This window comes from Pseudophryne corroboree, chromosome 2 (assembly GCF_028390025.1).
Source record: "Pseudophryne corroboree isolate aPseCor3 chromosome 2, aPseCor3.hap2, whole genome shotgun sequence".
Classification (NCBI taxonomy): domain Eukaryota; kingdom Metazoa; phylum Chordata; class Amphibia; order Anura; family Myobatrachidae; genus Pseudophryne; species Pseudophryne corroboree.
The window spans coordinates 518,747,717-518,773,987 of NC_086445.1; the positions used below are offsets into that span (position 1 = coordinate 518,747,717).

The 26,271-nt window shown below is 49.8% G+C and overlaps 1 protein-coding gene and 1 non-coding gene across 11 annotated transcripts in view; both read right to left on the reverse strand.

Annotated features, from left to right (window-relative positions):
- Positions 1-26,271, reverse strand: part of SRRM1 (serine and arginine repetitive matrix 1) — a 256,992-nt gene that overhangs the window by 15,835 nt on the left and 214,886 nt on the right. The window lies entirely within an intron of this gene.
- LOC135054125 (U5 spliceosomal RNA) lies at positions 25,630-25,744 on the reverse strand. Its single transcript, XR_010243374.1, has one exon. It is a non-coding gene; the product is annotated as a U5 spliceosomal RNA (small nuclear RNA).

Consider the following 26,271-nt stretch of genomic DNA (forward strand, 5'->3'; position numbering starts at 1 on the left):
GGATGAAGTCCCCACTCTCCCGGGTGTAGGTCGTGTCTGCTGAGGAAGTCTGCTTCCCAGTTGTCCACTCCCGGAATGAACACTGCTGACAGTGCTAGTACGTGATTTTTCGCCCATCGGAGAATCCTTGTGGCTTCTGCCATCGCCATCCTGCTTCTTGTGCCGCCCTGTCGGTTTACATGGGCGACTGTCGTGATGTTGTCTGATTGGATCAGTACCGGCTGGTTTTGAAGCAGGGGCCTTGCCTGACTTAGGGCATTGTAAATGGCCCTCAGTTCCAGAATATTTATGTGTAGGGATGACTCCTGACTTGACCAAAGTCCCTGGAAATTTCTTCCCTGTGTGACTGCCCCCCAGCCTCGAAGGCTGGCATCCGTGGTCACCAGGACCCAGTCCTGTATGCCGAATCTGCAGCCCTCTAGAAGATGAGCACTCTGCAGCCACCACAGTAGAGACACCCTGGTCCTTGGAGACAGGGTTATCGGTCGATGCATCTGAAGATGCGATCCCGACCACTTGTCCAAGAGGTCCCACTGGAAGGTCCTTGCATGGAACCTGCCGAATGGAATTGCTTCGTATGAAGCCACCATTTTTCCCAGGACTCGTGTGCAGTGATGCACCGATACCCGTTTTGGTTTCAGGAGGTCTCTGACTAGAGATGACAGCTCCTTGGCTTTCTCCTGCGGGAGAAACACTTTTCTGTTCTGTGTCCAGAATCATCCCCAGGAACAGTAGGCGTGTGGAAGGAACCAGCTGTGACTTTGGAATGTTTAGAATCCAGCCATGCTGTTGTAGCACTTCCAGAGATAGTGCTACTCCGACCAGCAACTGCTCCTTGGACCTCGCCTTTATTAGGAGATCGTCCAAGTACGGGATAATTAAAACTCCCTTTTTTCGAAGGAGTATCATCATTTCTGCCATTACCTTGGTAAACACCCTCGGTGCCGTGGACAGTCCAAACGGCAGTGTCTGGAATTGGTAATGGCAATCCTGTACCACAAATCTGAGGTACTCCTGGTGAGGAAGGTAAATGGGGACATGCAGGTTAGCATCCTTGATGTCCAGGGATACCATGTAATCCCCCTCGTCCAGGCTTGCAATAACCGCCCTGAGCGATTCCATCTTGAACTTGAATCTTTTTATGCATGTGTTCAAGGATTTCAAATTTAAAATGGGTCTCACCGAACCGTCCGGTTTCGGTACCACAAACAGTGTGGAATAGTAACCCCGTCCTTGTTGAAGTAGGGGTACCTTGACTATCACCTGCTGGGAATACAGCTTGTGAATTGCCTCTAGCACAGCCTCCCTGCCCGAGGGAGTTGTCGGTAAGGCCGATTTGAGGAAACGGCGGGGGGGGGGGGGACGACTCATTTCAGCTTGTACCCCTGAGATACTACTTGAAGGATCCAGGGACCCACCCGTGAGCGAACCCACTGATCGCTGAAATTTTTTAGGCGGCCCCCCACCGTACCTGGCTCCGCCTGTGGAGCCCCACCGTCATGCGGCGGATTTGGAAGAAGCGGGGGAGGACTTTTGTTCCTGGGAACCTGCTGTTTGTTGCAGCTTTTTTCCCCTTCCTCTGCCTCTAGACAGAAAGGACCCGCCTTTTCCCCGCCTGTTTTTCTGGGGTCGAAAGGACTGTACCTGATAATACGGCGCTTTCTTAGGCTGTGAGGGGACATGGGGCAAAAATGCTGACTTCCCAGCTGTTGCTGTGGAAACAAGGTCTGAGAGACCATCCCCGAATAACTCCTCACCCTTATAAGGCAAAACTTCCATGTGCCTTTTTGAATCTGCATCCCCCTGTCCACTGCCGAGTCCATAAGCCTCTCCTAGCAGAAATGGACAATGCACTTATTCTAGATGCCAGCCGGCAGATCTCCCTCTGTGCATCTCTCATGTATAAGACTGAGTCTTTTATATGCTCTACGGTTAGCAATATAGTGTCCCTGTCTAGGGTGTCAATATTTTCCGACAGGGAATCTGACCAAGCAGCAGCAGCACTGCACATCCACGCTGAAGCAATAGCTGGTCTCAGTATAACACCAGTGTGTGTATATATAGACTTCAGGATAGCCTCCTGCTTTCTATCAGCAGGTTCCTTTAGGGCGGCCGTATCCGGAGACGGTAGTGCCACCTTTTTTGACAAACGTGTGAGCGCTTTATCCACCCTAGGGGGAGTTTCCCAACGTGACCTATCCTCTGGCGAGAAAGGGAACGCCATTAGTAATTTTTTTGAAATCACCAATTTTTTATCGGGGAAAGCCCACGCTTCTTCACACACTTCATTTAATTCTTCAGATGGGGGAAAAACTATTGGTAGTTTTTTCTCCCCAAACATAATACCCTTTTTTGAGGTACCTGGGTTTATATCAGAAATGTGTAATACCTCTTTCATTGCCTCAATCATGCAACGAATGGCCCTAGTGGACATTAAATTTGACTCATCGTCGTCGACACTGGTATCAGTATCCGTGTCGACATCTGTGTCTGCCATCTGAGGTAGTGGGCGCTTCAGAGCCCCTGATGGCCTTTGAGTTGTCTGGGCAGGCACGAGCTGAGAAGCCGGCTGTCCCGCGTTTGGCATGTCGTCAAATTTTTTATGTAAGGAGTCGACGCTTGCACGTAATTCCTTCCATAAGTCCATCCACTCCGGTATCTGCCCCGCAGGGGGTGACATCACATTTATAGGCATCTGCTCTGCCTCCACATAAGCCTCCTCATCAAACATGTCGACACAGCCGTACCGACACACCGCGCACACACAGGGAATGCTCTTAAAGGAGACAGGACCCCACAAAAGCCCTTTGGGGAGACAGAGAGAGAGTATGCCAGCACACACCAGAGCGCTATATAATGCAGGGACTAACTGAATTATGTCCCCTTATAGCTGCTATAAGTTATACTGCGCCTAAATTTAGTGCCCCCCCTCTCTTTTTTACCCTTTCTGTAGTGTAGACTGCAGGGGAGAGCCAGGGAGCTTCCTTCCAGCGGAACTGTGAGGGAGAAATGGCGCCAGTGTGCTGAGGGAGATGGCTCCGCCCCTTTTTCGGAGGACTTTTCTCCCGCTTTTTTAATGGATTCTGGCAGGGGTAATTACCACATATATAGCCTCTGGGGCTATATATTGTGGTTATTTTGCCAGCCAAGGTGTTTTTATTGCTGCTCAGGGCGCCCCCCCCCCCCCCAACGCCCTGCACCCTCAGTGACCGGAGTGTGAAGTGTGTATGAGGAGCAATGGCGCACAGCTGCAGTGCTGTGCGCTACCTTGGTGAAGACTGAAGTCTTCTGCCGCCGGTTTTCCAGACCATCTTCATGCTTCTGGCTCTGTAAGAGGGACGGCGGCGCGGCACCGGGAACGAACACCAAGGACGGGTCCTGCGGTCGATCCCTCTGGAGCTAATGGTGTCCGGTAGCCTAAGAAGCACAAGCTAGCTGCAAGCAGGTAGGTTCGTTTCTTCTCCCCTTAGTCCCTCGTTGCAGTGAGCCTGTTGCCAGCAGGTCTCACCGTAAAATAAAAAACCTAACATATACTTTCTTTCTAGGAGCTCAGGAGAGCCCCTAGTGTGCATCCAGCTCGGCCGGGCACAGAAATCTAACTGGGGTCTGGAGGAGGGGCATAGAGGGAGGAGCCAGTGCACACCAGATAGTACCAAATCTTTCTTATAGAGTGCCCAGTCTCCTGCGGAGCCCGTCTATTCCCCATGGTCCTTACGGAGTTCCCAGCATCCACTAGGACGTCAGAGAAATACAAATATTAAAAAGTAGTGTGGATAACTCCACAAGCCTTGTTGCTACTATGAGCACAGAAAAAACACTGGGATATGGAGGGGAGGAGAGTTCTAAATTTAATTATTCAGTGCCTTGTTCCTGCGGAAGTCGTCCATATCCCAAGAGTACTCCAGTGACCCCTAGTGGATGAAAATAAGAATTTACTTACCGATAATTCTATTTCTCGTAGTCCGTAGTGGATGCTGGGGACTCCGTAAGGACCATGGGGAATAGCGGCTCCGCAGGAGACTGGGCACAAAAGTAAAGCTTTAGAACTACCTGGTGTGCACTGGCTCCTCCCCCTATGACCCTCCTCCAAGCCTCAGTTAGGATACTGTGCCCGGACGAGCGTACACAATAAGGAAGGATTTTGAATCCCGGGTAAGACTCATACCAGCCACACCAATCACACCGTATAACTTGTGATCTAAACCCAGTTAACAGCATGATAACAGAGGAGCCTCTAGAAAAGATGGCTCACTACAGCAATAACCCGATTTTTTGGTAACAATAACTATGTACCAGTATTGCAGACAATCCGCACTTGGGATGGGCGCCCAGCATCCACTACGGACTACGAGAAATAGAATTATCGGTAAGTAAATTCTTATTTTCTCTGACGTCCTAGTGGATGCTGGGGACTCCGTAAGGACCATGGGGATTATACCAAAGCTCCCAAAACGGGCGGGAGAGTGCGGATGACTCTGCAGCACCAAATGAGAGAACTCCAGGTCCTCCTCAGCCAGGGTATCAAATTTGTAGAATTTTACAAACGTATTTGCTCCTGACCAAGTAGCTGCTCGGCAAAGTTGTAAAGCCGAGACCCCTCGGGCAGCCGCCCAAGATGAGCCCACCTTCCTTGTGGAGTGGGCATTTACAGATTTTTGGCTGTGGCAGGCCTGCCACAGAATGTGCAAGCTGAATTGTACTACAAATCCAACGAGCAATAGTCTGCTTAGAAGCAGGAGCACCCAGCTTGTTGGGTGCATACAGGATAAACAGCGAGTCAGATTTTCTGACTCCAGCCGTCCTGGAAACATATATTTTCAGGGCCCTGACAACGTCTAGCAACTTGGAGTCCTCCAAGTCCCTAGTAGCCGCAGGCACCACCATAGGTTGGTTCAGGTGAAACGCTGAAACCACCTTAGGGAGAAACCGAGGACGAGTCCTCAATTCCGCCCTGTCCGAATGGAAAATCAGATAAGGGCTTTTACAGGATAAAGCCGCCAATTCTGACACGTGCCTGGCCCAGGCCAGGGCCAACAGCATGACCACTTTCCATGTGAGATATTTTAACTCCACAGATTTAAGTGGTTCAAACCAATGTGACTTTTGGAACCCAAAAAAACTACATTGAGATCCCAAGGTGCCACTGGAGGCACAAAAGGAGGCTGTATATGCAGTACCCCTTTTACAAACGTCTGAACTTCAGGGACTGAAGCTAGTTCTTTTTGGAAGAAAATTGACAGGGCCGAAATTTGAACCTTAATGGACCCCAATTTCAGGCCCATACACACTCCTGTTTGTAGGAATGTAGGAATCGACCCAGTTGAATTTCCTCCGTCGGGCCTTACTGGCCTCGCACCACGCAACATATTTTCGCCAAATGCGGTTATAATGTTTTGCGGTTACATCCTTCCTGGCTTTGATCAGGATAGGGATGACTTCATCCGGAATGCCTTTTTCCTTCAGGATCCGGCGTTCAACCGCCATGCCGTCAAACGCAGCCGCGGTAAGTCTTGGAGCAGACAGGGTCCTTGCTGGAGCAGGTCCCTTCTTAGAGGTAGAGGCCACGGATCCTCCGTGAGCATCTCTTGAAGTTCCGGTTACCAAGTCCTTCTTGGCCAATCCGGAGCCACGAATATAGTGCTTACTCCTCTCCATCTTATAATTCTCAGTACCTTGGGTATGAGAGGCAGAGGAGGGAACACATACACTGACTGGTACACCCATGGTGTTACCAGAGCGTCTACAGCTATTGCCTGAGGGACCCTTGACCTGGCGCAATACCTGTCGAGTTTTTCCCAACGGTTTATAATCACGTGGAAGACTTCTGGGTGAAGTCCCCACTCTCCCGGGTGGAGGTCGTGTCTGCTGAGGAAGTCTGCTTCCCAGTTGTCCACTCCCGGAATGAATACTGCTGACAGTGCTATCACATGATTTTCCGCCCAGCAAAGAATCCTTGCAGCTTCTGCCATTGCCCTCCTGCTTCTTGTGCCACCCTGTCTGTTTACGTGGGTGACTGCCGTGATGTTGTCCGACTGGATCAACCCCGGCTGACCTTGAAGCAGAGGTCTTGCTAAGCTTAGAGCATTGTAAATGGCCCTTAGCTTCAGGATATTTATGTGAAGTGATGTCTCCAGGCTTGACCATAAGCCCTGGAAATTCCTTCCCTGTGTGACTGCCCCCCAGCCTCGCAGGCTGGCATCCGTGGTCACCGGGACCCAGTCCTGAATGCCGAATCTGCGGCCCTCTAGAAGATGAGCACTCTGCAACCACCACAGGAGAGACACCCTTGTCCTTGGTGACAGGGTTATCCGCTGATGCATCCGAAGATGCGACCCGGACCATTTGTCCAGCAGGTCCCACTGGAAAGTTCTTGCGTGGAATCTGCCGAATGGGATTGCTTCGTAGGAAGCCACCATTTTTCCCAGAACCCTTTCATTGATGTACTGAGACTTGGCTCGGTTATAGGAGCTTCCCGACTAGCTCGGATAACTCCCTGACTTTCTCCTCCGGGAGAAACACCTTTTTCTGGACTGTGTCCAGGATCATCCCCTAGGAACAGAAGACGAGTCGTCGGAATCAGCTGCGATTTTGGAATATTGAGAATCCAATCGTGCTGCCGCAACACTACCTGAGATAGTGCTACACCGACCTCCAACTGTTCCCTGGATCTTACCCTTATCAGGGAATCGTCCAAGTAAGGGATAACTAAAATTCCCTTCCTTCGAAGGAGTATCATCATTTCGGCCATTACCTTGGTAAAGACCCGGGGTGCCGTGGACCATCCATACGGCAGCGTCTGAACTGATAGTGACAGTTCTGTACCACAAACCTGAGGTACCCTTGAGAAAGGTAAATTGGGACATGAAGGTAAGCATCCTTGATGTCCCGAGACATCATGTAGTCCCCTTCTTCCAGGTTCGCAATCACTGCTCTGAGTGACTCAATCTTGAATTTGAACCTCCGTATGTAAGTGTTCAAGATTTTAGATTTAGAATCGGTCTCACCGAGCCGTCCGGCTTCGGTACCACAACAGTGTGGAATAATACCCCGTTCCCTGTTGCAGGAGGGGTATCTTGATTATCACCTGCTGGGAATACAGCTTGTGAATGGCTTCCAAAACTGCCTCCCTGTCAGAGGGAGACATCGGTAAGCCGACTTTAGGAAACGGCGAGGGGGAGACGTCTCGAATTCCAATTTGTACCCCTGAGATATCCCTTGAAGGATCCAGGGGTCTACTTGCGAGTGAGCCCACTGCGCGCTGAAATTCATTGAGACAGGCCCTTACCGTGCCTGATTCTGCTTGTAAAGCCCCAGCGTCATACTGAGGGCTTGGCAGAGGCGGGAGAGGGCTTCTGTTCCTGGGAACTGGCTGATTTCTGCAGCCTTTTTCCTCTCCCTCTGTCACGGGGCAGAAATGAGGAACCTTTTGCCCGCTTGCCCACGAAAAGACTGCGCCTGATAATACGGCGTCTTCTTATGTTGAGAGGCGACCTGGCGTACAAACGTGGATTTCCCAGCTGTTGCCGTGGCCACCAGGTCTGAAAGACCGACCCCAAATAACTCCTCCCTTTAATAAGGCAATACTTCCAAATGCCGTTTGGAATCCGCATCACCTGACCACTGTCGTGTCCATAACCCTCTACTGGCAGAAATGGACAACGCACTTAGACTTGATGCCAGTCGGCAAATATTCCGCTGTGCATCACGCATATATAGAAATACATCTTTTAAATGTTCTATAGGTAATAATATACTGTCCCTATCTAGGGTATCAATATTTTCAGTCAGGGAATCCGACCACACCAACCCAGCACTGCACATCCAGGCTGAGGCGATTGCTGGTCGCAGTATAACACCAGTATGTGTGTAAATACATTTTAGGATACCCTCCTGCTTTCTATCAGCAGGATCCTTAAGGGCGGCCATCTCAGGAGAGGGTAGAGCCCTTGTTCTTACAAGCGTGTGAGCGCTTTATCCACCCTAGGGGATGTTTCCCAACGCACCCTAACCTCTGGCGGGAAAGGATATAATGCCAATAACATTTTAGAAATTATCAGTTGTTATCGGGGGAAACCCACGCATCATCACACACCTCATTTAATTTCTCAGATTCAGGAAAAATAAGAATTTACTTACCGATAATTCTATTTCTCATAGTCCGTAGTGGATACTGGGGACTCCGTAAGGACCATGGGGACTCCGTAAGGACCATGGAGAATAGCGGCTCCGCAGGAGACTGGGCACATCTAAAGAAAGCTTTAGGACTATCTGGTGTGCACTGGCTCCTCCCCCTATGACCCTCCTCCAAGCCTCAGTTAGGATACTGTGCCCGGACGAGCGTACACAATAAGGAAGGATTTTGAATCCCGGGTAAGACTCATACCAGCCACACCAATCACACCGTATAACCTGTGATCTGAACCCAGTTAACAGCATGATAACAGAGGAGCCTCTGAAAGATGGCTCACAACAATAATAACCCGATTTTTGTAACAATAACTATGTACAAGTATTGTAGACAATCCGCACTTGGGATGGGCGCCCAGCATCCACTACGGACTATGAGAAATAGAATTATCGGTAAGTAAATTCTTATTTTCTCTAACGTCCTAAGTGGATGCTGGGGACTCCGTAAGGACCATGGGGATTATACCAAAGCTCCCAAACGGGCGGGAGAGTGCGGATGACTCTGCAGCACCAAATGAGAGAACTCCAGGTCCTCCTCAGCCAGGATATCAATTTTGTAGAATTTTACAAACGTATTTGCTCCTGACCAAGTAGCTGCTCGGCAAAGTTGTAAAGCCGAGACCCCTCGGGCAGCCGCCCAAGATGAGCCCACCTTCCTTGTGGAGTGGGCATTTACAGATTTTTGGCTGTGGCAGGCCTGCCACAGAATGTGCAAGCTGAATTGTACTACAAATCCAACGAGCAATAGTCTGCTTAGAAGCAGGAGCACCCAGCTTGTTGGGTGCATACAGGATAAACAGCGAGTCAGATTTCCTGACTCCAGCCGTCCTGGAAACATATATTTTCAGGGCACTGACAACGTCTAGCAACTTGGAGGCCTCCAAGTCCCTAGTAGCCGCAGGCACCACAAATAGGTTGGTTCAGGTGAAACGCTGAAACCACCTTGGGGAGAAACTGAGGACGAGTCCTCAATTCCGCCCTGTCCGAATGGAAAATCAGATAAGGGCTTTTTCAGGATAAAGCCGCCAATTCTGACACGCGCCTGGCCCAGGCTAGGGCCAACAGCATGACCACTTTTCATGTGAGATATTTTAACTCCACAGATTTAAGTGGTTCAAACCAATGTGACTTTTGGAACCCAAAACTACATTGAGATCCCAAAGTGCCACTTGAGGCACAAAAGGAGGCTGTATATGCAGTACCCCTTTTACAAACGTCTGAACTTCAGGGACTGAAGCTAGTTCTTTTTGAAGAAAATTGACAGGGCCGAAATCTGAACCTTAATGGACCCCAATTTCAGGCCCATAGACACTCGTGTTTGCAGGAAATGTAGGAATCGACCCAGTTGAATTTCCTCCGTCGGGCCTTACTGGCCTCGCACCACGCAACATATTTTCGCCAATTGCGGTGATAATGTTTTTGCGGTTACATCCTTCCTGGCTTTGATCAGGATAGGGATGACTTCATCCGGAATGCCTTTTTTCCTTCAGGATCCGGCGTTCAACCGCCATGCCGTCAAACGCAGCCGCGGTAAGTCTTGGAACAGACAGGGTCCTTGCTGGAGCAGGTCCCTTCTTAGAGGTAGAGGCCACGGATCCTCCGTGAGCATCTCTTGAAGTTCCGGTTACCAAGTCCTTCTTGGCCAATCCGGAACCACGAATATAGTGCTTACTCCTCTCCATCTTATCAATCTCAGTACCTTCGGTATGAGAGGCAGAGGAGGGAACACATACCCTGACTGGTACACCCACGGTGTTACCAGAGCGTCTACAGCTTATTGCCTGAGGGTCCCTGGACCTGGCGCAATACCTGTCGAGTTTTTAATCATGTGGAAGACTTCTGGGTGAAGTCCCCACTCTCCCGGGTGGAGGTCGTGCTGAGGAAGTCTGCTTCCCAGTTGTCCACTCCCGGAATGAATACTGCTGACAGTGCTATCACATGATTTTCCGCCCAGCGAAAAATCCTTGCAGCTTCTGTCATTGCCCTCCTGCTTCTTGTGCCACCCTGTCTGTTTACGTGGGTGACTGCCGTGATGTTGTCCGACTGGATCAACACCGGCTGACCTTGAAGCAGAGGTCTTGCTAAGCTTAGAGCATTGTAAATGTCCCTTAGCTTCAGGATATTTATGTGAAGTGATGTCTCCAGGCTTGACCATAAGCCCTGGATATTCCTTCCCTGTGTGACTGCTCCCCAGCCTCGCAGGCTGGCATCCGTGGTCACCAGGACCCAGTCCTGAATGCCTAATCTGCGGCCCTCTAGAAGATGAGCACTCTGCAACCACCACAGGAGGGACACCCTTGTCCTTGGTGACAGGGTTATCCGCTGATGCATCTGAAGATGCGACCCGGACCATTTGTCCAGCAGGTCCCACTGGAAAGTTCTTGCGTGGAATCTGCCGAATGGGATTGCTTCGTAGGAAGCCACCATTTTACCCAGAACCCTTGTGCATTGATGCACTGAGACTTGGCTCGGTTTTAGGAGGTTCCTGACTAGCTCGGATAACTCCCTGGCTTTCTCCTCCGGGAGAAACACCTTTTTCTGGACTGTGTCCAGGATCATCCCTAGGAACAGAAGACACGTCGTCGGAACCAGGTGCGATTTTGGAATATTGAGAATCCAATCGTGCTGCCGCAACACTACCTGAGATAGTGCTACACCGACCTCCAACTGTTCCCTGGATCTTACCCTTATCAGGGAATTGTCCAAGTAAGGGATAACTAAAATTCACTTCCTTCGAAGGAATATCATCATTTCGGCCATTACCTTGGTAAAGACCCGGGGTGCCGTGGACCATCCATACGGCAGCGTCTGAACTGATAGTGACAGTTCTGTACCATAAACCTGAGGTACCCTTGGTGAGAAGGGTAAATTTTGACATGAAGGTAAGCATCCTTGATGTCCCGAGACATCATGTAGTCCCCTTCTTCCAGGTTCGCAATCACTGCTCTGAGTGACTCAATCTTGAATTTGAACCTCTGTATGTAAGTGTTCAAAGATTTTAGATTTAGAATCGGTCTCACCGAGCAGTCCGGCTTCGGTACCACAACAGTGTGGAATAATACCCCGTTCCCTGTTGCAGGAGGGGTATCTTGATTATCACCTGCTGGGAATACAGCTTGTGAATGGCTTCCAAAACTGTCTCCCTGTCAGAAGGAGACATCGGTAAAGCCGACTTTAGGAAACGGCGAGGGGGAGACGTCTCGAATTCTAAATTGTACCCCTGAGATATCACCTGAAGGATCCAAGGGTCTACTTGCGAGTGAGCCCACTGCGCGCTGAAATTCATTGAGACGGGCCCCCCACCGTGCCTGATTCTGCTAGTAAAGCCCCAGCGTATACTGAGGGCTTGGCAGAGGCGGGAGAGGGTTTCTGTTCCTGGGAACTGGCTGATTTCTGCAGCCTTTTTCCTCTCCCTCTGTCACGGGGCAGAAATGAGGAACCTTTTTGCCCGCTTGTCCACGAAAAGACTGCGCCTGATAATACGGCGTCTTCTCATGTTGAGAGACGACCTGGGGTACAAACGTGGAATTCCCAGCTGTTGCCGTGGCCACCAGGTCTGAAAGAACGACCCCAAATAACTCCTCCCCTTAATAAAGCAATACTTCCAAATGCCGTTTGGAATACGCATCACCTGACCACTGACGTGTCCATAACCCTCTACTGGTAGAAATGGACAACGCGCTTAGACTTGATGCCAGTCGGCAAATATTCCGCTGTGCATCACGCATATATAGAAATGCATCTTTTAAATGCTCTATAGGCAAAAATATACTGTCCCTATCTAGGGTATCAATATTTTCAGTCAGGGAATCCGACCACGCCAACCCAGCACTGCACATCCAGGCTGAGGCGATTGCTGGTCGCAGTATAACACCAGTATGTGTGTAAATACCTTTTAGGATACCCTCCTGCTTTCTATCAGCAGGATCCTTAAGGGCGGCCATCTCAGGCGAAGGTAGAGCCCTTACAAGCGTGTGAGCGCTTTATCCACCCTAGGGGGTGTTTCCCAACGCACCCTAACCTCTGGCGGGAAAGGATATAATGCCAATAACATTTTAGAAATTATCAGTTGTTATCGGGGGAAACCCACGCATCATCACACACCTCATTTAATTTCTCAGATTCAGGAAAACTACAGGTAGTTTTTCCTCACCGAACATAATACCCCTTTTTTGGTGGTACTCGTATTATCAGAAATGTGTAAAACATTTTTCATTGCCTCAATCATGTAACGTGTGGCCCTACTGGAAGTCACATTCGTCTCTTCACCGTCGACACTGGAGTCAGTATCCGTGTCGGCGTCTATATCTGCCATCTGAGGTAACGGGCGCTTTAGAGCCCCTGACGGCCTATGAGACGTCTGGACAGGCACAAGCTGAGTAGCCGGCTGTCTCATGTCAACCACTGTCTTTTATACAGAGCTGACACTGTCACGTAATTCCTTCCAACAGTTCATCCACTCAGGTGTCGACCCCCTAGGGGGTGACATCACTATTACAGGCAATCTGCTCCGTCTCCACCTCATTTTTCTCCTCATACATGTCGACACAAAAGTACCGACATACAGCACACACACAGGGAATGCTCCGATAGAGGACAGGACCCCACTAGCCCTTTGGGGAGACAGAGGGAGAGTTTGCCAGCACACACCAGAGCGCTATATATATATATATATATATATATATATATATATATATATATATATACAGGGATAACCTTATATAAAGTGTTTTTCCCCTTATAGCTGCTGTATAGTTAATACTGCGCCTAATTAGTGCTCCCCTCTCTTTTTTAACCCTTTCTGTAGTGTAGTGACTGCAGGGGAGAGCCAGGGGAGCTTCCCTCCAACGGAGCTGTGAGGGAAAATGGCGCCAGTGTGCTGAGGAGATAGGCTCCGCCCCTTTTTCGCGGACTTTTCTCCTGCTTTTTTATGGATTCTGGCAGGGGTTAAAATTCATCCATATAGCCCTGGGGGCTATATGTGATGTATTTTCGCCAGCCAAGGTGTTTTTATTGCGTCTCAGGGCGCCCCCCCCCCAGCGCCCTGCACCCTCAGTGACCGAAGTGTTAAGTGTGCTGAGAGCAATGGCGCACAGCTGCAGTGCTGTGCGCTACCTTGTTGAAGACCGGAAGTCTTCTGCCGCCGATTTTCCGGACCTCTTCTGCCTTCTGGCTCTGTAAGGGGGCCGGCGGCGCGGCTCTGGGACCCATCCAAGCTGGGCCTGTGATCGTCCCTCTGGAGCTAATGTCCAGTAGCCTAAGAAGCCCAATCCACTCTGCACGCAGGTGAGTTCGCTTCTTCTCCCCTTAGTCCCTCGATGCAGTGAGCCTGTTGCCAGCAGGTCTCACTGAAAATAACAAACCTAAACTAAAACTTTCACTAAGAAGCTCAGGAGAGCCCCTAGTGTGCACCCTTCTCGTTCGGGCACAGAGATCTAACTGAGGCTTGGAGGAGGGTCATAGGGGGAGGAGCCAGTGCACACCAGATAGTCCTAAAGCTTTCTTTAGATGTGCCCAGTCTCCTGCGGAGCCGCTATTCCCCATGGTCCTTACGGAGTCCCCATGGTCCTTACGGAGTCCCCAGCATCCACTAAGGACGTTAGAGAAACTACAGGTAGTTTTTCCTCACCGAACATAATACCCCTTTTTGGTGGTACTCGTATTATCAGAAATGTGTAAAAAATGTTTCATTGCCTCAATCATGTAACGTGTGGCCCTACTGGAAGTCACATTTGTCTCTTCACCGTCGACACTGGAGTCAGTATCCGTGTCGGCGTCTATATCTGCCACCTGAGGTAACGGGCGCTTTAGAGCCCCTGACGGCCTGAGACGTCTGGACAGGCACAAGCTGAGTAGCCGGCTGTCTCATGTCAACCACTGTCTTTTATACAGAGCTGACACTGTCACGTAATTCCTTCCAACAGTTCATCCACTCAGGTGTCGACCCCCTAGGGGGTGACATCACTATTACAGGCAATCTGCTCCGTCTCCACCTCATTTTTCTCCTCATACATGTCGACACAAACGAGGGAAAATGGCGCCAGTGTGCTGAGGAGATAAGGCCGCCGAGAAGGGGGCGGAGCCTATCTCCCGTTTTTCTGTGAATTCTGGCAGGGGTTAAATTCATCCATATAGCCCAGGAGCTATATGTGATGCATTTTTTGCCATCCAAGGTGTTTTTATTGCGTCTCAGGGCGCCCCCCCCCAGCGCCCTGCACCCTCAGTGACCGGAGTGTGAAGTGTGCTGAGAGCAATGGCGCACAGCTGCAGTGCTGTGCGCTACCTTGTTGAAGACAGGACGTCTTCTGCCGCCGATTTTCCGGACCTCTTCTGTCTTCTGGCTCTGTAAGGGTGCCGGCGGCGCGGCTCTGGGACCTATCCATGGCTGGGCCTGTGATCGGTCCCTCTGGAGCTAATGTCCAGTAGCCTAAGAAGCCCAATCCACTCTGCACGCAGGTGAGTTCGCTTCTTCTCCCCTTAGTCCCTCGATGCAGTGAGCCTGTTGCCAGCAGGTCTCACTGAACATAAAAAAACCTAAAACTAAACTTTTCCCTAAGCAGCTCAGGAGAGCCACCTAGTCTGCACCCTTCTCGTTCGGGCACAAAAATCTAACTCTAACTGAGGCTTGGAGGAGGGTCATAGGGGGAGGAGCCAATGCACACCAGGTAGTTCTAAAGCTTTACTTTTGTGCCCAGTCTCCTGCGGAGCCGCTATTCCCCATGGTCCTTACGGAGTCCCCAGCATCCACTAGGACGTCAGAGAAAAAGAAATACTCAACATAACTGTAATGGCCTCTATTATTAACTGCACTTGTGTAAGATATGCAGTCCCCCCAAACATATCTCCATCACCATCCGCAGTGTCAGAAACGGTACCCGTGTCAACCTGCCTAATCTGTGCAAGAACACGTGTTTGGGAACAAACAGAGGGCCCTGAGGCAACAGAACTGGGCCAGACTGTCCGAGTCCTGTAAGCCTGAGGTGCAAATTCAGATTGTGCAGTTCTATTAGAAGTCTGAGAAATCACAGATTCGATAGAGGAAAAAATAAGAATTTACTTACCGATAATTCTATTTCTCGTAGTCCGTAGTGGATGCTGGGACTCCGTCAGGACCATGGGGATTAGCGGCTCCGCAGGAGACTGGGCACAAAAGTAAAAGCTTTAAGACTACCTGGTGTGCACTGGCTCCTCCCCCCATGACCCTCCTCCAAGCCTCAGTTAGGATACTGTGCCCGGACGAGCGTACACAATAAGGAAGGATTTTTGAATCCCGGGTAAGACTCATACCAGCCACACCAATCACACCGTATAACCTGTGATCTAAACCCAGTTAACAGCGTGATAACATGAGGAGCCTCCAGAACAGATGGCTCACTACAACAAAACCCGAATTTTTGGCAACAATAACTATGTACAAGTATTACAGACAATCCGCACTTGGGATGGGCGCCCAGCATCCACTACGGACTATGAGAAATAGAATTATCGGTAAGTAAATTCTTATTTTCTCTGACGTCCTTGTGGATGCTGGGACTCCGTCAGGACCATGGGGATTATACCAAAGCTCCCAAACGGGCGGGAGAGTGCGGATGACTCTGCAGCACCGAATGAGAGAACTCCAGGTACTCCTTAGCCAGGGTATCAAATTTGTAGAATTTTACAAACGTGTTTTCCCCTGACCACGTAGCTGCTCGGCAAAGTTGTAAAGCCGAGACCCCTCGGGCAGCCGCCCAAGATGAGCCCACCTTCCTGGTGGAATGGGCATTTACAGATTTTGGCTGTGGCAGGCCTGCCACAGAATGTGCAAGCTGAATTGTACTACAAATCCAACGAGCAATAGTCTGCTTAGAAGCAGGAGCACCCAGCTTGTTGGGTGCATACAAGATAAACAGCGAGTCGGATTTCCTGACTCCAGCCGTCCTGGAAACACATATTTTCAGGGCCCTGACTACATCCAGCAACTTGGAGTCCTCCAAGCCCCCAGTAGCCGCAGGCACCACAATAGGTTGGTTTAGGTGAAACGCTGAAACCACCTTAGGAAGAAATTGAGGACGAGTCCTCAATTCCGCCCTATCCGAATGAAATATCAGGTAAGGGCTTTTATAGGATAAAGCCGCCAATTCTGATACGCGCCTGGCTGAAGCCAAGGCCAACAGCATGGCCACTTTCCATGTGAGATATTTTAGATCCACTGTGGCAAGTGGTTCGAACCAATGTGATTTTAGGAAACCCAAAACCAAATTGAGATCCCAGGGTGCCACTGGAGGCACAAAGGGAGGCTGTATATGCAGTACCCCCTTGACAAAAGTCTGGACTTCAGGAACTGAAGCCAATTTTTTTGGAAGAAAATCGACAAGGCCGAAATTTGAACCTTAATGGACCCTAATTTTAGGCCCATGGACAGTCCTGTTTGCAGGAAAGGCAGGAAACGACCTAGTTGAAATTCCTCTGTCGGGGCCTTCCTAGCCTCGCACCACGCAACATATTTTCGCCAAATACGGTGATAATGTTGTGCAGTTACATCCTTCCTGGCTTTGATCAGGGTAGGGATGACTTCATCTGGAATGCCTTTTTCCTTCAGGATCCGGCGTTCAACCGCCATGCCGTCAAACGCAGCCGCGGTAAGTCTTGGAACAGACAGGGTCCTTCCTGGAGCAAGTCCCTTCTTAGAGGTAGAGGCCACGGGTCCTCCGTGAGCATCTCTTGAAGTTCCGGGTACCAAGTCCTTCTTGGCCAATCCGGAGCCACGAGTATAGTTCTTACTCCTCTCCGTCTTATAATCCTCAGTACCTTGGGTAAGAGAGGCAGAGGAGGGAACACATACACTGACTGGTACACCCACGGTGTTACCAGCGCGTCCACCGCTATTGCCTGAGGGTCCCTTGACCTGGCGCAATATCTGTCTAGTTTTTTGTTGAGGCGGGACGCCATCATGTCCACCTTTGGTTTTTCCCAACGGTTTACAATCAATTGGAAGACTTCTGGATGAAGTCCCCACTCTCCCGGGTGGAGATCGTGTCTGCTGAGAAAGTCTGCTTCCCAGTTGTCCACTCCGGGAATGAACACTGCTGACAGTGCTATCACATGATTTTCCGCCCAGCGAAGAATCCTTGCAGTTTCTGCCATCGCTCTCCTGCTTCTTGTGCCGCCCTGTCTGTTTACGTGGGCGACTGCCGTGATGTTGTCCGACTGGATCAACACCAGCTGACCCTGAAGCAGAGGCCTTGCTTGACTTAGGGCATTGTAAATAGCCCTCAGTTCCAGGATATTTATGTGCAATGACGTTTCCATGCTTGACCACAAGCCCTGGAAATTTCTTCCCTGTGTGACTGCTCCCCAGCCTCTCAGGCTGGCATCCGTGGTCACCAGGACCCAGTCCTGAATGCCGAATCTGCGGCCCTTTAGAAGATGAGCACTCTGTAACCACCACAGGAGAGACACCCTTGTCCTTGGAGACAGGGTTATCCGCTGATGCATCTGAAGATGCGATCCGGACCATTTGTCCAGCAGATCCCACTGAAAAGTTCTTGCGTGGAATCTGCCGAATGGAATCGCTTCGTAAGAAGCCACCACTTTGCCCAGGACCCTTGTGCATTGATGCACTGACACTTGGCCTGGTTTTAGGAGGTTCCTGACTAGCTCGGATAACTCCCTGGCTTTCTCCTCCGGGAGAAACACCTTTTTCTGAACTGTGTCCAGAATCATCCCTAGGAACAGCAGACGTGTCGTCGGAATCAGCTGCGATTTTGGGATATTTAGAATCCACCCGTGCTGTCGTAACACTACTTGAGATAGTGCTACTCCGACCACTACCTGTTCCTTGGACCTTGCCCTTATCAGGAGATCGTCCAAGTAAGGGATAATTAAGACGCCTTTTCTTCGAAGAAGTATCATCATTTCGGCCATTACCTTGGTAAAGACCCGGGGTGCCGTGGACAATCCAAACGGCAGCGTCTGAAACTGATAATGACAGTTCTGAACCACAAACCTGAGGTACCCTTGGTGAGAAGGGCAAATTGGGACATGGAGGTAAGCATCCTTAATGTCCAGAGACACCATATAGTCCCCTTCTTCCAGGTTCGCTATCACTGCTCTGAGTGACTCCATCTTGAATTTGAACCTTTGTATGTAAGTGTTCAAGGATTTCAGATTTAAAATCGGTCTCACCGAGCCGTCCGGCTTCGGTACCACAAAGAGCGTGGAATACCACCCCTTTCCCTGTTGCAGGAGGGGTACCTTGATTATCACCTGCTGGGAATACAGCTTGTGAATGGCTTCCAATACCGCCTCCCTGTCGGAGGGAGACGTTGGTAAAGCAGACTTCAGGAACCGGCTAGGGGAAGACGTCTCGAACTCCAATTTGTACCCCTGAGATACTACCTGAAGGATCCAGGGGTCCACTTGCGAGTGAGCCCACTGCGCGCTGAAATTCTTGAGACGGCCCCCCACCGTGCCTGAGTCCGCTTGTAAGGCCCCAGCGTCATGCTGAGGACTTGGCAGAAGCGGATGAGGGCTTCTGTTCCTGGGAAAAGGCTGCCTGATGCAGTCTTTTTCCCCTTCCTCTGCCCCGGGGCAGAAATGAGGAGCCTTTTGCCCGCTTGCCCTTATGGGGACGAAAGGACTGAGCCTGAAAAGACGGCGTCTTTTTCTGCTGAGAGGCGACCTGGGGTAAAAAGGTGGATTTCCCAGCAGTTGCCGTGGCCACCAGGTACGATAGACCGACCCCAAATAACTCCTCCCCTTTATAAGGCAATACTTCCATATGCCTTTTAGAATCCGCATCACCTGACCACTGTCGCGTCCATAACCCTCTTCTGGCAGAAATGGACAGCGCACTTACTCTTGATGCCAGAGTGCAAATATCCCTCTGTGCATCTCGCATATATAGAAATGCATCTTTTAAATGCTCTATAGTCAATAATATACTGTCCCTATCCAGGGTATCAATATTTTCAGTCAGGGAATCCGACCAAGCCACCCCAGCGCTGCACATCCAGGCTGAGGCGATTGCTGGTCGCAGTATAACACCAGTACGTGTGTATATACTTTTTAGGATATTTTCCAGTTTCCTATCACCTGGTTCCTTGAGGGCGGCCGTATCCGGGGACGGCAGTGCCACCTGTTTAGACAAGCGTGTGAGCGCTTTATCCACCCTAGGGGGTGTTTCCCAACGCGCCCTAACCTCTGGCGGGAAAGGGTATAATGCCAATAATTTTTTTAGAAATTATCAGTTTTTTATCGGGGGAAACCCACGCTTCATCACACACCTCGTTTAATTCATCTGATTCAGGAAAAACTACGGGTAGTTTTTTCACACCCCACATAATACCCTTTTTTGTGGTACTTGTAGTATCAGAAATGTTCAAAACCTCCTTCATTGCCGTGATCATGTAACGTGTGGCCCTACTGGAAGTCATGTTTGTCTCCTCACCGTCGACACTGGAGTCAGTGTCCGTGTCGACCATCTGAGGTAACGGGCGCTTTAGAGCCCCCGACGGTGTCTGAGACGCCTGGACAGGCACTAGCTGATTTGCCGGCTGTCTTATGTCGTCAACAGTCTTTTGTAAAGTGCTGACGCTGTCACGTAATTCCTTCCATAAGACCATCCAGTCAGGTGTCGACTCCCTAGGGGGTGACATCACTATTACCGGCAATTGCTCTGCCTCCACACCATTTTCCTCCTCATACATGTCGACACAAACGTACCGACACACAGCACACACACACCGGGAATGCTCTGATAGAGGACAGGACCCCACTAGCCCTTTGGGGAGACAGAGGGAGAGTTTGCCAGCACACACCAGAGCGCTATATATAATATATATATATATAGGGACAACCTTATATAAGTGTTTCTCCCTTATATAGCTGATGTATTGATTAATCTGCCAATTTAGTGCCCCCCCTCTCTTGTTTTACCCTGTTTCTGTATTGCAGGACTGCAGGGAAGAGTCAGGGAGACGTCCTTCCAGCGGAGCTGTGAGGGAAAATGGCGCTTGTGTGCTGAGGAGATAGGCCGCCGAGAAGGGGGCGGAGCCTTTCTCCCGCTTTTTTAAGGAAAACTGGCAGGGGTTAAATTCATCCATATAGCGCAGGAGCTATATGTGATGCATTTTTCGCCATCCAAGGTGTTTTTATTGCGTCTCAGGGCGCCCCCCCCCCCAGCGCCCTGCACCCTCAGTGACCGGAGTGTGAAGTGTGCTGAGAGCAATGGCGCACAGCTGCAGTGCTGTGCGCTACCTTGTTGAAGACAGGACGTCTTCTGCCGCCGATTTTCCGGACCTCTTCTGTCTTCTGGCTCTGTAAGGGGGCCGGCGGCGCGGCTCTGGGACCTATCCATGGCTGGGCCTGTGATCGGTCCCTCTGGAGCTAATGTCCAGTAGCCTAAGAAGCCCAATCCACTCTGCACGCAGGTGAGTTCGCTTCTTCTCCCCTTAGTCCCTCGATGCAGTGAGCCTGTTGCCAGCAGGACTCACTGAAAATAAAAAACCTAAACTTAAACTTTTCACTAAGCAGCTCAGGAGAGCCACCTAGTGTGCACCCTTCTCGTTCGGGCACAAAAATCTAACTGAGGCTTGGAGGAGGGTCATGGGGGGAGGAGCCAGTGCACACCAGGTAGTCTTAAAGCTTTTACTTTTGTGCCCAGTCTCCTGCGGAGCCGCTAATCCCCATGGTCCTGACGGAGTCCCAGCATCCACAAGGACGTCAGAGAAACACTCATGTTCCCTTGCTGGTATGTGTGCTAAACCAGTGCTATCCTGATTACATGGAATGAGATCCTCTTGATAGGACATATCCTCTGCAGCATATGACACAAAGACACTGGACATTGCTTAATGGAGACCACAGACACCCCACACACACACACACACACACACACACACAGGGGAGGGCAGACAGCGACCCCCCCCCCCCCCCCCCCAAGAATGGCAAGAGAGACACAGGAGATTGGAGCCAACCCACACACAGCGCTTTTAACACAAAGGGAAAGGGAGACCCCTTATCAGCGCTGACTGTGCACCATAATAGGTTACACAGTTGTTTTGCAGCCTCCCCCCCTTCTACAATCCCCTGGTACAGTGAGTGATAGCTGGAGTTTTTGTGGAGGGACTTGCTTCTACCTGGACAGCGCTGTGCAGGCAGGAAGATGGCGCTGAACGCTGCTGGGTCCGCTCTGAGGAGAAGCTCCGTCCCCATAATGGCGCCATCTTCCCGCTCTTCATAGGATTATACTGGCCTGAGCTTTGATGCTGGTTGAGATCCTGGGACCCTGACAGGCTGTGTGACCATTGTAAGGTATAGGCACTGGGTCAGAGCGCCCCTCACAGCGCCGCACAGTGTACCGCTGAGGCTCCCGGAGTGCAGTTAATACTGCGCTCCTACCTTGATGCCGTCATCTTCACACCGGCCCCCGCTTGCTAGGGGGGGGGGGGGTCGGTGTTTCACTCGCCACAATCTTCAGCTCTGCAAGGGGTTGGCGGCATGCTGCTTGGGTGAGCGATACCCTGTGGCGGGGAACGATCTATCCCCTCTGGAGCTCAGTGTCCAGTCAGCGGAGATGGTGGCTCAGACACCGCAGGGCAGACACTGCTCCCCCCCCCCCCCCCCCCCCCCCCCAAGTCCCTCGCTGCAGAGAGGCTGTTGCCAGCAGCCTCCATGTAAAACAATAAACTCTAAGAAATATCAGGATTTTGGTACTTACCGATAAATCCCTTTCTCCGATTCCACAGGGGCCACTGGAGCGTAGTTACAATGGGGAAATAGTAGGCAGTAATTGGGAGCTGGCACGTTAAAATTCTCACACTGTGGCTAGCTCCTCCCCTACTATCTCCCCTCCAAGCCAGTCTACGTAAAACTGTGCCCGAGGAGAGCTGGAATAAACAAACCTTAAGGTAGAGGAGGTTAATGACGCCCTGTAAACCAGGATAACACAAACCAAACCTGGAACAGAACCTAACAGAGAACAGGTTAACCTGAACTCAACAAGCAGGCACCTAGTGATCTGCAGACCTTTAAGCAAAAAACAAGGAGGAAACAGCGCTGGGCGGGCGTCCAGTGGCCCCTGTGGAATCGGAGAAAGGGATTTATCGGTAAGTACCAAAATCCTGATTTCTCCTTCATCCACTAGGGGCCACTGGAGCGTAGTTACAATGGGGACGTCCCAGAGCTCCCAAAACGGGTGGGAGAGTGCTGAGAGTCCTGTAAAACCGCTCGGCCAAACTGTGATGCAGAGGCCGCAAAAGTATCAAACTTATAGAATTTGACAAACGTATGTCGGTCCGACCAAGTAGCCGCCCGACATGCCGCCCGACATAAAGTAGTCATGGAGACCCCACGGGCAGCCTCCCACGAAGGTCCCACAACGCGCGTAGAGTGCGCTGAAATAGAAAACAGAGGCTCCCGAGCAACCGCCAATAAGACTGTCTGATGGTCAGATGTATCCAACGGCCCAGCTTATGCTGGGACCCCGGCTATTTAGTACGGGAGCATCGTACAGAACAAAGAAGAAAACACTTCGTCGAATAGCCGAAGACCTCTGTAGAGAGAGTCGGCGAGCCCTGACAACATTCAGAGGGCCGAAAACACCAGCGTCAGATTTATATGAAAAACGGACATCCCCCCTGAAAGAAACGACCGCTGAGTCTGAAGCTCAGCCATAACCCCAGTCGAAAAGGGGGAGTTGCCAATAGAGTACTCCCTGAAAGAGAGCCCGAACTTACGGCCGCCAGTCTAATTTCTTTTGGAAAAAAAACGAAAGAGCAGAGACCTAAAATTCAGGTCAACGTAGACTTAAACGCAGCCGAGCAAACCACCCAGAGAAAACCAAAGATGACGGCTGAATGGTAAATCAAAAGGGGAAAACCCCTGTTATGCACACTATGCCCCTTAAAGTTTCCCAAAGTGGCAAAAGCGAGAAGAGGTAACAGACTTCCGAAATCGGGGCCCAGTAGGCATAACCGAACTAGGGAACTTCTCCCTTCTGAGGTCTCGTGAACAGTCACGCCGTTAAACGAAACCAGTGTAAGATTGAACAAAGAAAAAGGACCCTGTTGAAGTAGACAGTCCTGCAGAGAAAGGAGCCAAGGCTCCTCTACTGACAACAGGTGCAGGCTGGACCTTTAAGTCATGCGCGGCCAAACCGGAGCCACCGGGAGGACTAGCGCGCATTCTGTGTTACCGAAAGTGAGGTAGAAATAGAAAAGGAGGCAAGATAGACTAACCAGACACTCCAAGGAGCCCTGAGAGCATCCTCGGCTATTGCCGCCAGAGCTCACGTCCAAGAGTAGTAAAAATAGGATTTTGGTACTTACCAGGTAAATCCTTTTCTTTGAATCCATAGGGGGCACTGGAGTACTCTTGGGATATGGACGGGCGGAGCCGAACAAAGGCACTGAATATTCAAATTTAGGACCCTCCCACCCCTCCATATCCCCGAGTACCTCAGTGTACTATCTCAGTGTTTTTTACTGAGCGAACAGGAACGATATAGAGAGGTTGACAATGGAGAATACCTATACATAACGGACAACAACAATGTTGACCCATAACCTTACTGTCAACTAAACAGTTGACGCCATAACCGATAGAACTTTATAATTTGAACCAATCGGTGAAAATGTGTTACCATAAGCTCCTCTGAGCTTAATATCAATCAAGTAAAACTTGTTACCCTAAGCTCCCTTGAGCTTAAAACAACCCAGGTAAACTGCTCTGGGTGGGCGTCCAGTGCCCCCTATGGATTCAAAGAAAAGGATTTACCTGGTAAGTACCAAAATCCTATTTTCTTTTTCATCCACTAGGGGTCACTGGAGTACTCTTGGGACGTACCAAAGCTTCCCTCGTGGGCGGGAGAGCTGTTTGATACTTGTAACAGTAGGCAGCCCAAGGCTAGATGCTGATGGCGCCCCATTTATAACGTGTAAACGTGCACCAACATGGTGCACATGAAGGCTATATAGCCGCGTTTTAGACACTCCACGACCCACTGGGTCTGACATTCCCACAGAACCTGTGGGATGAGTTATTACTGACGTAGGCGATTGTAACCTAGCCTTAAAGTAAGCCTGACTTGTAGTCATTATTATTACCCAACTGGATAATGTCTGCTGAGAAACTGGCTAACCCCAGTTGGCAGTATCATAGAGAACAAACAACGTATTCATATCACGTACTGTTGACGTTCGGGACATATATAAACGCGTAATGCGTGTACCACATTCAGAATTCTAGAATGTGCTGTCCACACAGGAACCCCTATTGGTACATTGATGTGAAGAATACGAAAGCGTGATTCGTCCGAAGATCTGCTTTGTCATGAGAAAACTGAAATACGGTGGCTTGGAATACAAGGCACCCAAATATGAAAACAGAACCCTTGCCGAAGCCAAGGCTAGAAGAAAAATGTTTTCCCAAAGTGAGAAACTTAATTCCCATTTGTTGAAGGGTTCAAAATATGAAAACTGTAAGAAATCTGAACCCAACTTCAAGTCGCCTGGCGCTGTAGGTGGGAGAAATAGAGTGTGAACTTTGATGACACCTTGTAGAAAGATGTGTACAGACGCAAACAGAAGCAAACGTCTTTGAAAATAAGTTTACCACACAGATACCTGCACTCTTCGTGCAGATCCACGCAGTTTTCCATCCCACCCCGTTTAACAGAATACGGGTTACTTGAAGGATGATGTTGGAACTTCCGAGGTTTACAACCTATGTAAGCACACGAAATTTTGTAAAAATGAGCTGCCTTAAACGGCTTACTATTTCGTAACATGGTTAGTATAACCGATACTGTAATGCTCAATTTCTTAAGAGGGCGGTCTGAACCCTCACCCCGTCAACCGCAGCTGCGGTACTTAGATAATAGGTACATAGGTAACTATGGGTAAACTAACGTTCCCTGATGTAACAGGTTGGACGTATTATGAGCGGGCCAAGATCGTGTGCAAGTATTCCTTGAAAATTCGAGAAGCAAACTTCTCCGAAACCCATGAGATACCACCAGTATGACTGTGACAAACTGTCTTATGATCCGTTTTGACAACGGAGAGAGCAGCGGAAAATGGTGGAGCCAGATACACGATGCTGAATGACCACATGAATGTGAGAGACTCCACCGCCACTGCCCTTGTGATCTGTTTTGTACACATACTGAGCTTTCGTAATTGTGGCGAGATGCCATCATGTATACTTGAGGGTAACCCCCTTCTGTGGACTCACATATGAAACACCTCTAGATTTAATGTCCAGTTTTCAGGATCCAAATCCTGACGGGTGAGATCCTCTGTCTAACAGATGTCCACTCACATAATGATCTCTTGACATTTTCACATAATGGTGTTCTGAGCCATTGAGGATTTGAGTTACCTGCCGCATTGCCATGCGGCTACTTGGTTCTCACTGGTTGTTGTGTATGCAACTGCCGTTGCCTTGTTTGACTGCTTAAGGCCAGCGTGAGACAGGCATCAAAAATTTACATGAAACTCATGGTTGTTCCTCTCCACAGCAATCTTTAGTACAAGGCGAAAGATTTATTCGTCCTGAAGAGAAACCAGAGTATATACCTGGTCCGACTGAAAGCGAATCATGTATAGCATTGTAAAATGCACAGAGTTCTAGGACATATATCGACAGCAATCTGTCGTGTTTTAGAACCTTTGTTGCTGATTTTAACTACAAATCCTGACCCTCTGCGACTGTCGTCCAGAGTATATGCACCCTTTTCCCTCTGTGGGAAATGCGAGTGAAGGGTGGCGAACTAAATTGAAAAACCCATCGTTATTCTTAATAGGTGAATACACCAATGTACCGCTAGTGTGCGTGCTTTGCACTAATTACTAGACGTACATTTGTTATTGCTGGTGTAGTAGGTAAAAGTCTTTGATTTACCGTATTTATCATCTTACCTAGGCCTTGACATCGTTTAGACGGAATTAGATGCGATTGTTTTCGAACTTGATCTGCTACCGCAGTATACCTTAGTAGCGCAAGTTAGAGGAACTTTGTTGAGACAGAGTTCTTATGTGAGATGAGCTATCATCCCAACATCACTTTTGGTAAATACCCAAAGCGATAAGCAACGGTAGA